The sequence below is a fragment of the Oxyura jamaicensis genome, chromosome 3, assembly GCF_011077185.1.
Source record: "Oxyura jamaicensis isolate SHBP4307 breed ruddy duck chromosome 3, BPBGC_Ojam_1.0, whole genome shotgun sequence".
Classification (NCBI taxonomy): domain Eukaryota; kingdom Metazoa; phylum Chordata; class Aves; order Anseriformes; family Anatidae; genus Oxyura; species Oxyura jamaicensis.
Genome location: NC_048895.1, coordinates 12,345,058 through 12,357,973, shown reverse-complemented (window position 1 = coordinate 12,357,973; position 12,916 = coordinate 12,345,058). Strand labels below are relative to the sequence as shown.

Genomic DNA, 12,916 nt, shown 5'->3' with positions numbered 1-12,916 from the left:
AAGGACAGGCCATTAATCTCACCTCAGTTGCATGCATGGCTTAGAACAAGGTTTGAAGGAAGGACTAATTAAGACACATGAGAAAATGGGCAATGGGATAAAGCATAACCTGGCTTTACCACAAGTAATCTAGAGAAAAGGCAGGCACCTGGCTTTTTTTTTTTTTTTTTTTTTTTTTTTTTTTTGTGTGTGTCTCAAAGAAAAGTGCTCAAAAATTTGAAAGACTGCTTCTAAGCACCTACTCTCTGGAGAAGATTCTTAATTATCACTCCTTAGAGGCTCAGACTTCACAGTGGTTGTACTCAGCATTTCCCTCCAGATTTCCCTAAAGTTTCCTGCTGAACAAACTGTTTTTTAGTCATCATTTAAAGCATAGTTATGCTTTCCTCTCTGCATACCAAACACCAAAAGCTAGATGCAAAGCTTACTATGATGTTAAGATGTTTTGTATGTTTTTATTGCAGTATTTTATTTTTAATGGCTCTAATTGTTTTGTTTGTCTGCAGTTGAATGTCCTCCCAAAACAAGGAGAGTGTGTACTGAACCAGCCAAAGCATCAAAATAATTTTTAGGAAGGCTTAATTTGGTTCAAAACAAAAAGTCAGCATTTAACATTTTTGAAATGCTTCTTAGGAGCAGCCCTCAATCTACATCATTAAAAACAACCAGTTGGTCAAGTAAGCAAAGTGAAGAGAGCATTTTTCTGTAAATGTCAAGGAATTTAATTGTAGTATCCCAGAATTACTTAGAATATGTCTAGATTATGGATATTTTTATGACTTTTTTTGTATTGTCAAGAGAAATCATAAAAGAAAGTCAGCTTGCATTAAGTGTAATCTCAGTCTGCTTGTAGTCTTCAGTTGAGCTCAGGCATTTCTACAATACACTCATTTGCAATACCACCGTAGCAACCTTGGCTGAAGCATGCTTGGTACAGCTGGATTTCATGTTGTATCATATGTTACTTTTCTTTTTCCTTAAATTTCTAGATCTATATGTAAAAGTAACCATATATGCTGATAGAGATATAGAAAGTACAGTGAATGAAATGTTTCCTGAAAATTGCTGTAATCAGCAAAACATGCTAAAAATGTCTTTCCTTTAAAAGTTAGTTTACACTTTTTGCTCTATCTGTAAATAATCCTTATACATTTTGATATGCTTAGGATATTGCCTCATCAGAGAATGTTAATTGTGAGATCCTAATAGCCATTAAAATTTCTGATTCTGATAATATTTCTGATTAGTTGCAAGTTGTTTTAGAGACTGCTGAGAAACAAGAAGGACATTGCTGCTTGAAGCTAGGGAAAGTATCAGCCAGTGGGCCTCATCTTCTGTCTATATTATGAAGCCCACTGAGATGCTTCCAGGAGAATTTGAATTAGGTAGGTGTGGCTTTTATATCTAACTCGTGCTCTTTGCACAAAACATTAGATACCAAGGAACAGGACTGGTACTTCCCAAAGGCCCTGCAAAGTCAAAGAACTGTGTGTCCCGTGTTTCAACACACCTTCAATATGGAATACAAAAGAATGAATGTGTATGGGGCATTTAAATGAGTGTCACCACTATGAAGTGGGTGAAAAAGCTAAACCAGAAAAAATATGGAAAATAGAAAATTCCATTATTAAGGTTTAGTCATATTACCCTCAGTACTCAATTTCAATAGTTTCATTACATTCAGATAGAATGTGATGAATGAGATATGAAGATTTCTGAGTCTGATATAAAATTTGGGTCCCTATTTGCTTATCTCCTTCATTTTTACACCTCTCTTATTCAGTCCAGACTTTATTGTTTTTGCTTGCCTGATATTTTCTTAAATAGTGTGAGAACTGTGTGAAAACTTAAGAGTTGATCCTCCTGAACCTGGGAGATAATCAGATACGAACCAAATCTTGCTTTGAGCTAAATTCTGCCCAGATTAAAAAAAAATAAAAATAAAATTAAAAAAAATGTTAATGCTTTCTGTCATTACATCCAGTCCCTAGGATGATTGGCAGCAAAATTTAAAACACATCATTATATATCAGTTAGGCAGCTCAGTAGTGATAATCTGAATATTGCCAAGGTGGCTCCTAAATTCACTCAGACTTTAGAGAAATTACTAATTTCAGCAGAATGTAAAGCATTTAAGGTGGAAAAAAGGGACAAAGATACAGTATTGGTGGCGAGTTGACCCCAGCCAGATGCTAAGCTCCCACATTGCCGTTTGATCACTCCCTGAACACATGCAGGACAAGGGAGAAAATAGAAAGATCCAAAATGAGAAAACTTACTGGTCAAGTTAAAGACAGTATAATATTTAAAGGAAATAGAGGGAAAACAAACAAACACAAAAACAAGTGAGGCAAAGAAGAGCACTCACAACCTGCTTGGCACCTGTTATCAAGGGCAGCTTTAAGTACCCATGTCCTAGCATTTTTTTTGTCTTCAAGGGTCTTCCTGTTCTTTCTGTCTGGTAAATACATACTAGATTTCTAATCCTAGTGAGTAGTGGAAATGGCCTGATACAATTTGTTTTTATATTGTGACCTGTCTTTTCTGGTGTCCCTTTACTTTGTAATTTATTCTAGAGAATTTTTCAGATTTACCCATTTAGAATGAGCAATACCCCTCAACAAATTATGCACTTTAGGATGAACTTACTTTTAATTACCATTTCACTTTGAAATGCTAACTCTTGTTTCTGCATGCTATGAGATTGTTCGAAGAGAAAGAATGAGGCCCTTAGATTCAAATCAGTTCAAGCCTCCAGCAAGTCCTGTTAAAGACGTGCATATGTATCACACGAACACTTCTATTTGATATTTTGTATTTATACCTGGGCATTGGCTTAACATCTTGCATGGCTTTAAGGAATAGTATAATCAGAATAAAGGGACACAGCAATAACCCATGTAGTTATTTTACAATTCAATGCTGGATTGATTTTTGTTGAATTACAGCTTTGCATACAATTTCCAAACTAAACAAGTGTACCTAAGTGGAAAGGAGTAAGTATATAATAAAACATGGAAAGTTAAAGATGACTAATGAGTGCAGCATTTCATGTTTCTGTTTAGTAACTCTGATAAATTATTGCTATTGTATGAAAAAAGCAGGGTTTTGCACAAACTTGCACATGAACTTATGTATGCTGGTTTTGCTGTAAACACTTAGACATTTAATGGTAGACATTTAATGGTCTTTAGTTATATACAAAAACCCCCTACCCTGTAAATCTGTCTTTCCAATTCCACGAACAGTGGAAATGAATCTATTGCATGACAAGTGATGTCTCCTTGCTATCAGCTGAAAGAAAGATCCCTGCCTATGAAACATCCCTAATTCCTCTTCAGAACTGTGTGTTTATTTAGTGGTAAGGTTTCATTTAAAATAATCTTTGACATACTATGGCCCATTCTAAGAACTGTATGAACAAGAATATACCTAAACAAATGTTTGTTTGAGCCATTTCCAGTGGATGTAAGAAAAGAATGGTACAGATTCAATTTGGGTTACGAGTAAACTTAATTAAAATGGATGATGTTTGAAATGGAAATTATATATAATTATTAGTAATTTTTATCCAAAAAATACAAAAAATATGGATCATACTGTGCCAAAAGCTATTGAAATTAATCCATAAGGGAGATACAAGGATGAAAATTAAGTTTGTACTATAGTTGCAGTTGTGGTGTAGCTATGTATCAGGGCTGTACCTGTATGCACACCTACTGTACTTGACTTACTAAGTTAAGTAGCCCAGGATCTCATTGGTATAGATGTGTTTGCCTAGATGTGACTAGCAACTTGTTTGAGAACAAGATTGACTTGAGACGAAGTGATTTCTGACTTGTAACCACTGCCTCAAAAGTATTTGACTATTTGTCACAAAAGCTTTTCAGGTAGGAGTTTCAGAAAAAGCCCTAGAGGTTCCCTCAGGCAGCTGCTGCTGAGTCTAGAGCAATTTGTGTGTATCAGTGCATCAGTGTTAATCAGCATGGGAACTGAGTGGAGCACCTAGCTGTACTGGAGAGTCGGGGTGGTTTCTGCTACAGAATTGACCAAACCGGATGTAGGTAAGATGCTTGTAACTAGCTAGTAGAAAATGTTTTTGTAAATGTGGAAATGACCACAAAGGAGAGCCTTTTCTACATAGTTAATATAGACAGAAAAACCTAAGTACACATTGTAGGATAATAAACTGTGATGTAGCATGCATATGCTGGAGCAGTCAAATAGGACTAGGACAGCTGGATGTAAGAAATCTTCCAAAGAGCAGTTCAGGGGGTCTCTCCCAATTCATGTGAACTCATTAAAAAGGACACTCGTGAATGAGTCTCTCATTGCATTTTAGAGAGTAACTGACCCATCCTATTCAAGAGATTTGATTATCTATGTAGGCATTACCCAATGCAACGGTCTCAATAAAATAGTTTCTTATTGTTTTTTAACCAAGTACTCTGTTTTCACCTGTGTGACAATACTGACAGGTATCATATAATTATCCATCACAATGAAGTGAGGGGTTTTGCTAAGATACAGAATGCTATTTAGCTTTTGAAATATTTACCCATGATCGTATTGACCACTTGACTAACTGCATGCCTAGCATCAGTGGAAAAGTAATCAATATTTGTTGAGTCTCCAGGCTCCCAACTGCTATTCTGAAACCAAATTACCTAATAGAGCTTGCTGAATAAAACTTACATTATTTCATTCTGAAAATATTATTCTACCATCTTTCAGGATTTTTTTTTTTTTTTTTTTTTTTTTTTTTTTTTTGAGTAACAGGGTATGTTATTGGTAACTGAGCCCTCAGAGAATGGCAATTGGCCTAAGAATGCTAACCCCCTTCAAAACATGGGTGATGGATAGCTGGTGAAACTGTGATGAGGAGGCCTGCTTGTTACTAGAATGATTCTGAAAACAAATCTGAAAAGGCATTAACAAAGAATGTTAAATAACAAAGGGAAGTAGAAGGTGAATGGTAGAACCAATGGAGAACAAATCCAAAACAGAGCCATGAGCTCTCAAAGGCAGGAGGGGAGAAAGTATGATGGGAAAGAAGAAGGCTCACAGGTTGAGAAAAAGATAATTTAATTAGAGGGAAAAGAAACAAACATAAAACCAAAGATGTTGTGTTGACTCATATAACAGAGTCGTGATCGGACACACCTTCATGAGTCTCCCAGTAAGCAATCTGTGCCATGTCAGAAAAACGTTGAAAATGCTTCAAATGAGGAAAAAAATCCAACAAAATTCCAGCTCTTGACTGGCCCCAGAAATTTAATTCATGATATATTAGTAAAAGGTAAAAGTACAGCAAGAGAAATCGCACAATTTGCATTCTTCAAATGGCTTGAGTTTATAAGGTTAATATACAGTACATGGAGACCCCACAGTGCAGTGTCCTATCACAGAACATTATCAGATGCTACACCTGACAGACTGTGAGCTGAAGGTCAAGAATTTATCATCCTTTCATTAAATAATCAGAATGGAAATAAATGAACAATAGAAAGGGATAAAATCAACAGCTATAATGGCAGTAAGATTAAAACTAGCTCTTTCAGGAGGATTACTGTTAAAGTCCACTAGATTTTAACAGTAAATGCCAAGATTTGGGGTTTTGTTGGAGATGAAAACCCTGAGCTATTTTCTTCACTGTGATGACCTTTCTGTTGTAATTTTCCTTTGAGCAAATTGATAATAGGAAAATAAGAGGGAAGATAATCTCACCCTGATACTCTCTGCCCATTCACTGTCTTGCTCAAGATTGTGTTTTCAAATGAAAAAAAGAAAGCCCTTCTTTCATTTGAAAACTCATGAGCTATTTAGTCTTAAATCACAGGAGATACAGCAACCTGAATGACTGCAGTAGTTTGCATTCTGTGAATAATTATTATTTTCCTGTGAGAAAATGAAGTTATTACCTGGTTTAATATGTTGCTTCCTAATTCCAGGAGAGGTTTGCCTTTTTAAGCTTTATTGAAAAGACTGAAATGATCATTCACTCTTTCTTTTCCCCCCTCCTCCACCTGTCCATCATTTTTATTATGTCATTAAGAGAACTAGATATATATTGGCTGCTATGGGCTCAGATACAAGGCAATGCAAAGAAAAGAGGCGGTATCTTCATCTTTGAGTTATATATATGATGACCAAAATAAATACATGAATTTCATCTGCCTGTAGACTTTCAATTATGCTTACAGATAAAATAAATACTAAATCCCTTTCCTTACTGCTGAAGTCAGGATGTGTCCATTTTCCATATAAGCTGATCTATGTTTGAATATATGTAGTGATTATAGCATTGAATTGATAGTTCAACTGTGTTCAAAAGACAATAAAGGCTGAGTCCTAGCAATTCTGGCAGTAAATCCAGTCTCATAATAATATAATTATTTAATATAGTCTTCTTTTGCTAGGCCTTGATTCTGTTTAAAGGAAAATAATATATTCCTCTTTTGTTCTGCACAGCAACAGAGCAAGTTTAGAGTAACAGAATGTTCTATTAACTGAACTAATGGAGCAGCTCTTTCTGCTAAACTTATATAACTCTTTAGAAACACCATGTGCTGCTTGTTCACTTCCAGTCTATCTCCTAATCATTCTAGCAAGTCAAGTAAGGTCTCGTCCTGCTTAAAGGATATTTCCCTACATCACAGTCTTGAAGCCTCACTTGCTGCTAATTGCAGTGATTGCAAATGTGTTGACACTAAAGCGTATTGAATGCTGAAAAGAAATCTGCAAATATTTATTTCACTTAGTAAGCACATTTGTTTTCACAGTGTTCACACCCTTTGGAGATTTTCTTTTACTCACAAGCTTAGTGATATGAATGGTTGCAAAGCAACGTATTTTGAATAAATATTGCAAATTTAGGAAAGCAAATTTCAAAATCATCATGGCAAATATTATTGCTGAAAAACTGGTCTTAAGCAGACTGTTAAGACCTACTGAAGTTGGTGTGATATTCTGTAGATGAAATAGCTTGTGAGTTTTCAAGAATAAGAGACATCAGTGAATTTGCCAGTTTGCACCAGCAAAAACCTAACTGCTAAGCCATATCTGTAGAGCCATCTGGGCATCATTACTTGAGATGTGCACAGTTTGTCCTTGGGGAAATGAGGGATTTAAATGCCAAAATAAATGTACTGTGCTACAGTTTAAAGTATACACTGAATTGTTTTAACATTCTCATCTCTCTTTCATTTTGAAAACTGCAGAGCCCTGCAGTGATCGGTTTATTAGTGAACCTTTGTGAAAAAATAGTGCTCAAATGATTCCTATTGCTTTGTGTCTTCATTTTCTCAAACCTCCTCAGATATTTCCCTTGCAGGATTTTTGTTCTCAGTGCTATGTACTTGACAGTATAACAATAAGAAAACATGCTAATGGGTTGAAATGGAAGAAAGATACAGGTGAGGAGACAACAGTTAAGAAGAGATACAATTCTAATTTCTAAATAAGAAAAGGAGAAAAGATAATTTTGTAATTTGTGGCTGGTAAATTTCACAGTTGTTCATAAAAATCAGGAAAAGCTGATAAATTATATTATATGTTATATATATAACTATATAACTGTAGTTCTATATAACTATAGAACCTACTAATTAACTACCATTTCACCTCTGGTCTCCATTACCTTTAAAACGTGATTAGGAATATTACCCATAAAAGCTAGGCATGGGAACAAGGTCAAGCCTGAGAAATAAAATTACTTTTTTTCTTTCAATTCTTCTTTAATGTGTATATTGCAATGTTAGGGGAAAAACGGAATATTACGTTGAAGCTTATTAGTAGCATTTAATCTGAGACTGCTCTTTAGGCTCAATATACCGAATCCTATTTTGATGAAGTTACTTAAAAAAATAATGATAAAAATGTGCTGATGCTCAAACTTATAGAAATAGTATTGCAAGCTTAGACAAGCAGTTGTCTATTTTATACTGGCACAAAATGTAGGATGCACAAAATGTAGACAGAAGAATTTAAGGCAAAAAAAAAAAAAAAGTTAAATTCCTTTGAAAAAAAATAGTGTGGTTGCCCCATATATTTTCTTTAGGCGCTTCCCTTTCTTTTACCTCAGTCCCAGCTATTTAAAGTTGCCATGTGTTATTAGAAAAAAATCTTAGATCAGTTTATTTTCAGTGTGTACAGCTTCCCCCTAACTATTATAATAAGAAGCCAAATCACCTGCAATGTTTGAAAACAATTTGATGCTGCTGTGTGTGTATTCAATGTCTTGCAAAATGCAGGTAATAGTTTTAATTGTTTATTTAGCAGTACCTGATTAAACATGCAGACATATCACCATAATTAAGCTAGTTCTGTTCTGAACTTGGTATAAATCAGCTCAGATGCTGAGGTCTAATCACTGGTAGTTGAAAGCTCTAGTGGCATCTGGTGAGACAAATGGATAAATATCTTACAGAAGCCCAGGAGCTGGTGAGGTTACCAGCCTCATAGAAGACTAAGTCATTAAGTGGTGTGAGCAACAGTGTATAACTCATTTACAGAACTTTCAAACTATGAACGTTTCCTTCCCCTTCCTTCTCATTCCCCCTCCTCCCCCCAAAGTGATGTGAAAAATTTTAGTAAGAGACTCCATGTCCTGAAGACCATACCTTTGAAGTATACAAGACAGGCAAAGTGTGGCAGAAGGGAAGAACTGTTATAACTAATTTACAGGAAACTGAAGCTCAAAGATGTTAACTTCTTCTAAGATCAGACAGGAGGCTGGAACTGTGAATCAAGGTAAGGAGCTTAAGGACAGGATGTTCTTTCTGGATTTGTTTTCTTAAATATTGGAAAGAAAATGTTTGTGATCTCCAGATTTGACATAGCAGGGATATTTCTCCCTTTGGAAATCTCCATGGAAACGCATGATACAGATTGAAATGGAGACTGCAAAGCAAAAGCAATACAGGTCTGGACTGTTTAACTGTAGCAAAGAATTTTCAATGCAGTAACATCTCCTTAAAAGTGGATTAGGATAACATTGAATAAAGGGAGCATCTTTGTCAAGGGCTAAAACCAGAACTTTTGTCGTCAATGAAATGCTGTGGCAATGTGGCACCTATTCTGTAAGGGTTATCAGATTATAAAGACTGAAAAGTAGGACAAATCCAGAAGAAAAATCACTCTTATAGTAAGCCAGGTTTGTTTAACGCACCTGTAGGATGGCATGATGATTGTTCCTTGTATGCACATTTTGTTGTGTATTTCTCTGGATGCCCAGCAGCTAGTGGAAAATGCAGAAGCCTCAACTGATTAATTTGCAAATGGACTCAGTATTTTTCTGTGTAGAATGAAGATTTTGACTCCTAAAGGATGTCTGTCAGTCTTTTTTTTTTTTTTTTTTTTTTTTTTTTTTTTTTTTTTCTCAGCCTTCTGGAATCTTGTGGCATAAAGGCCAGACTCAGCCCATTCCAGGTAGAACCACAAAGAGAAATTTTGCAGTTTTAATATTTCTCAGACTTCAAGGTAGCATTAGGCATTGTGGTCCTTTTTATGTGAAAGTAACTAGTTCAGAGACAAATGCTCCTTGAGTTTGCCCATACATCTTAATTTCCATCATAATTTTTAGGTCCTAAGAAATGTAGATTTGGGCCTTTTCTGTTCTAAATTGACTGTGCAAACTTTGTTCTGAGTTGATGGTGCTGCTAAGTCAGTTTTACCAGGACTGAAGTATATGCATATGTGGTTTACATGTGATAAATGTATTTACCTTCACTGTTATCCTATTACGCTTATATTCTGCCCATAAAATAATGGCTAATAAAGTTTTCCTTTAATTAGTACATTTTGATTTGATATTTTCTAGCTCATTTAAGACATGCAGAATTGCAATTTGCTTGTGTTTATTTTCTTTTTGCAAACTTACAATTATGTTCCTTTACTGAGAAACAATGTTAACTGTTAATGCCAGTTTGCTTTCTAGCTTGCCGTCTTTAAGTTATGTCTAAGAGAACTCAGAGTAATAACTCTGGATTTCTTCTCAAAAGATACAGCTGATATTTGTGTAGGGATCTTGATTCTGCAGATACCTGTGTGTTAAATGCTTAATACTTCTGCATTTTCAATTCCTACATTCAAGTGTTGTTTTTTGAAGCAATGGGGTCTTTGTACATGCCAAAGCATGTACAAAGTGATAATGAACATATAATCACTCTAGGAAGCTTAGAAATCACTTTCATTACAGGAAGCTACTTAAAAACATTTTAAGTCCTATATAAATTACCCTGAATTAATGAGACTTTCACTGAAATAGAACTAATATCCTTGCTAATGCTAAATGGAATCACGATTGTTAGTCTAATACACAGAGTAAGAAATCCGTGCATTATAGTTTAAGAATACAGGGCATGCAAGACTCTTGATAATATATTCACAATCAAAGGAGCTGTATTAAAACATTTTCATTGTCTGTCCCCTCTTTCCCCCAGGAGGATGCCTGGTGTAGCAATGTTGTGCCCAGGCACAGGCACTGTGCCACTATGCCCAGCCAGCACACCAATTAGACTTAAATGGGGCAACACTGCTGTGAGCTTTAAGGAACCACCTTTAAGGCACAAGGGAGACTCCTTTGAATTTTAAAGGAGAATTGGCTATTGCCACTTTCTTATTGTAGGCACACAGACTGTGTAATCGGGGGAAGGACCCTCCAACAGAGAGCAAGTGAGAGCAGGAAATTAAATGTAAGTGGTCTGAAATTCCCCATTAGAAAAACTCATCTGTCTCCATTGGCTATACGGTGATCCCAGGAACAGCAGTCTCTGAGTCAGTCAGCTGAAATGGGAGGGGGGAGATATTCTTGACTAGAGCTAGAATTTACATCAAAACACCTTGGTGAGAGAATAAAATCCTTCCAGTGGCTTCATTAGTTCAAGTGAACCTGTAAGTTGTGTTACAGCAGGAAGCCACTGGACTTCTTTTGGCTCCAGACAAGAACCTTCTTGAAGCTGCTGTGTTCCTGTTTGGGTCAGACAGATTTGTGAGCACTGCTGGGTATAGCTGGCCCAGCAATTGCAGGACCTTTGCTTTCTCACTTGTTTTGCTGTGAGTTAGGAAATGATAGAGTTATTCTGAAAGCTGTGCTTGCCTTTCCACAGAGCAGCTGAAATTCAACCTCTTCTTCTGGACAGCCTTCTTTAAGGAATAAAGAAATGTGAGATTGGAAATTCTGATTCTTCTCTTCTTGGGAAGGCTTTTGGGAACACACAATTTGTAAGTGAGAAATAGGGTCAGGAAAAAAACAGAATTTTGACTCTTAATGGCCAAACTGTTGAGCATTCTACCAGAAAAAAAAGCATTTTCCAGCCTGTACCTAAACTTTTTCCTGTCTCCTCTCATTGTCCTTCCTATCTCTTGAGACCTGTTATTCTACAATTACTCACTTTTCTACCGGGCAGGCTCATCAGCCTCTTTTACTCCATGGACCTTTGTGTGGGGGGGGGGGCGGCGCCGGCCAGTTTTTTCTTCTTTCTTTACAGATGGGTTAGGTTGTTTTTGTCTAGCCTTGCAGCTGTTGATATTTCTCTTCATGGGAAATTTCTCTGGCTTTTTTTCAGTCTCATGTTGTTTTTGTGGTAACTTGCCCAGAGTGGGAGTTGGAACAAATTCATTTTCCTGAAATGTAGTTATGGGAGGGCTGCACGAGAGGATGAGAGAGAATATGAGAGGATCTCCATTACTGTGTTTATAGCTACCTGTCGCTATTGATCATTAACCAATCTTGCTAGAAGTATGGCTTCAATTTTCTTTTTTCAATGTGAATTAAGCAGTGTTGCCAACACACATTTTTCTCTGTCAGACTTTACAGTAAGTATGTAGCACACAAAAGTTTGAAAGCCATCTCCTCAGATGCTGTTTAAAAAGGAGTTTTTAATGACTCAGTCAGAGATTTCATGCTCACTGGCATTGAAAAATTAGAATTTAACACTTTCAGCTGACTTTAAAGGCTGCAAAAAGGATAAAATGGACAGCAGAATTCATCTGTGTGAAAGACAAAAAAAAGGAGTAGAGAACAGTGAGGAGATGCTCACTTTTGAAAAGGCTGGAATTGCAGCACCATATAGCATACAGTGTATTGTTTTAAAAAACAAACAAGCAAACAAAACCAGAAAACAGCACATCTCTACCTGGGTCACGACAGCACTTGGGTCAGGATAGCACGGCAGTTGAGTATTTTCTGAGGTCAGCAGTACTCCAGGCTTTTACCTGCTCTAAGCACCTATACATACTGAAGGAAAATAAGTGAAAATGAACTCAGAGGAAACAGGCAAGTGACTGGGGAGACTGAGATTTGGAAATGGAGCTTGAAGAGTCTTACATAAAATGTCCAGAATAGAGGGTGACAAAATCAATAAGAGGAACGGTGTGTGTTGATATGTTGCAGGGGATAGCCATGGGAGTTTTTTTTTCTGGATGTTTCCTATTTCACATTCATTGGGCACTTATTTCTACTGTTTCCAAGGCCAGAACCTGGTACTCCACGTAGGAAAAACAGGCAGCAAACAGCCAGAGGTGGCAAAACGTTGGCAATCTTCTGGCTTAGCCAGACACTGGTCCCTGGTGCTGCAAGGTAGACATCCAGCTGCTGCCTTGTCAGGGCAAGAGCTGGGCTGTGGGTGGGCAGCTGGTTCACAAGAGAGGTGCCAGCTGATGTCCCCCTTCTCTGTGTTGCTTTGGCTAGCTGGGTCTCTCCAACTCTGCCTCTTTCCGCTGTGGCTCCCTGTGCCTGGCCTCAGGTGGGTTCCTCATCCATGTTCAGCAGCTACTGAGCTTTAAACTGATGCTGGTTGGTCATGTTAGAAGGTAGTTGGTCCCTTTTGACCTAGCAGATGCACCAAAAATATTGTCTGGGCATAATTTAAGGAAGTTCAGTGGCCTCTTTTGTAGGACTAGCTACCACAACCCA

At 36.9% G+C, this 12,916-nt stretch overlaps 1 long non-coding RNA gene across 1 annotated transcript in view; it reads left to right on the top strand.

Moving 5' to 3' along the window:
• The first annotated feature begins 8,059 nt into the window (after nucleotides 1-8,059).
• LOC118164933 overlaps nucleotides 8,060-12,916 on the top strand; it is a 134,803-nt gene continuing 129,946 nt past the window's right edge. Inside the window, exon 1 of the long non-coding RNA XR_004749756.1 lies at nucleotides 8,060-8,751. This is a non-coding gene — a long non-coding RNA (uncharacterized LOC118164933). The remainder of the gene's footprint in view (nucleotides 8,752-12,916) is intronic.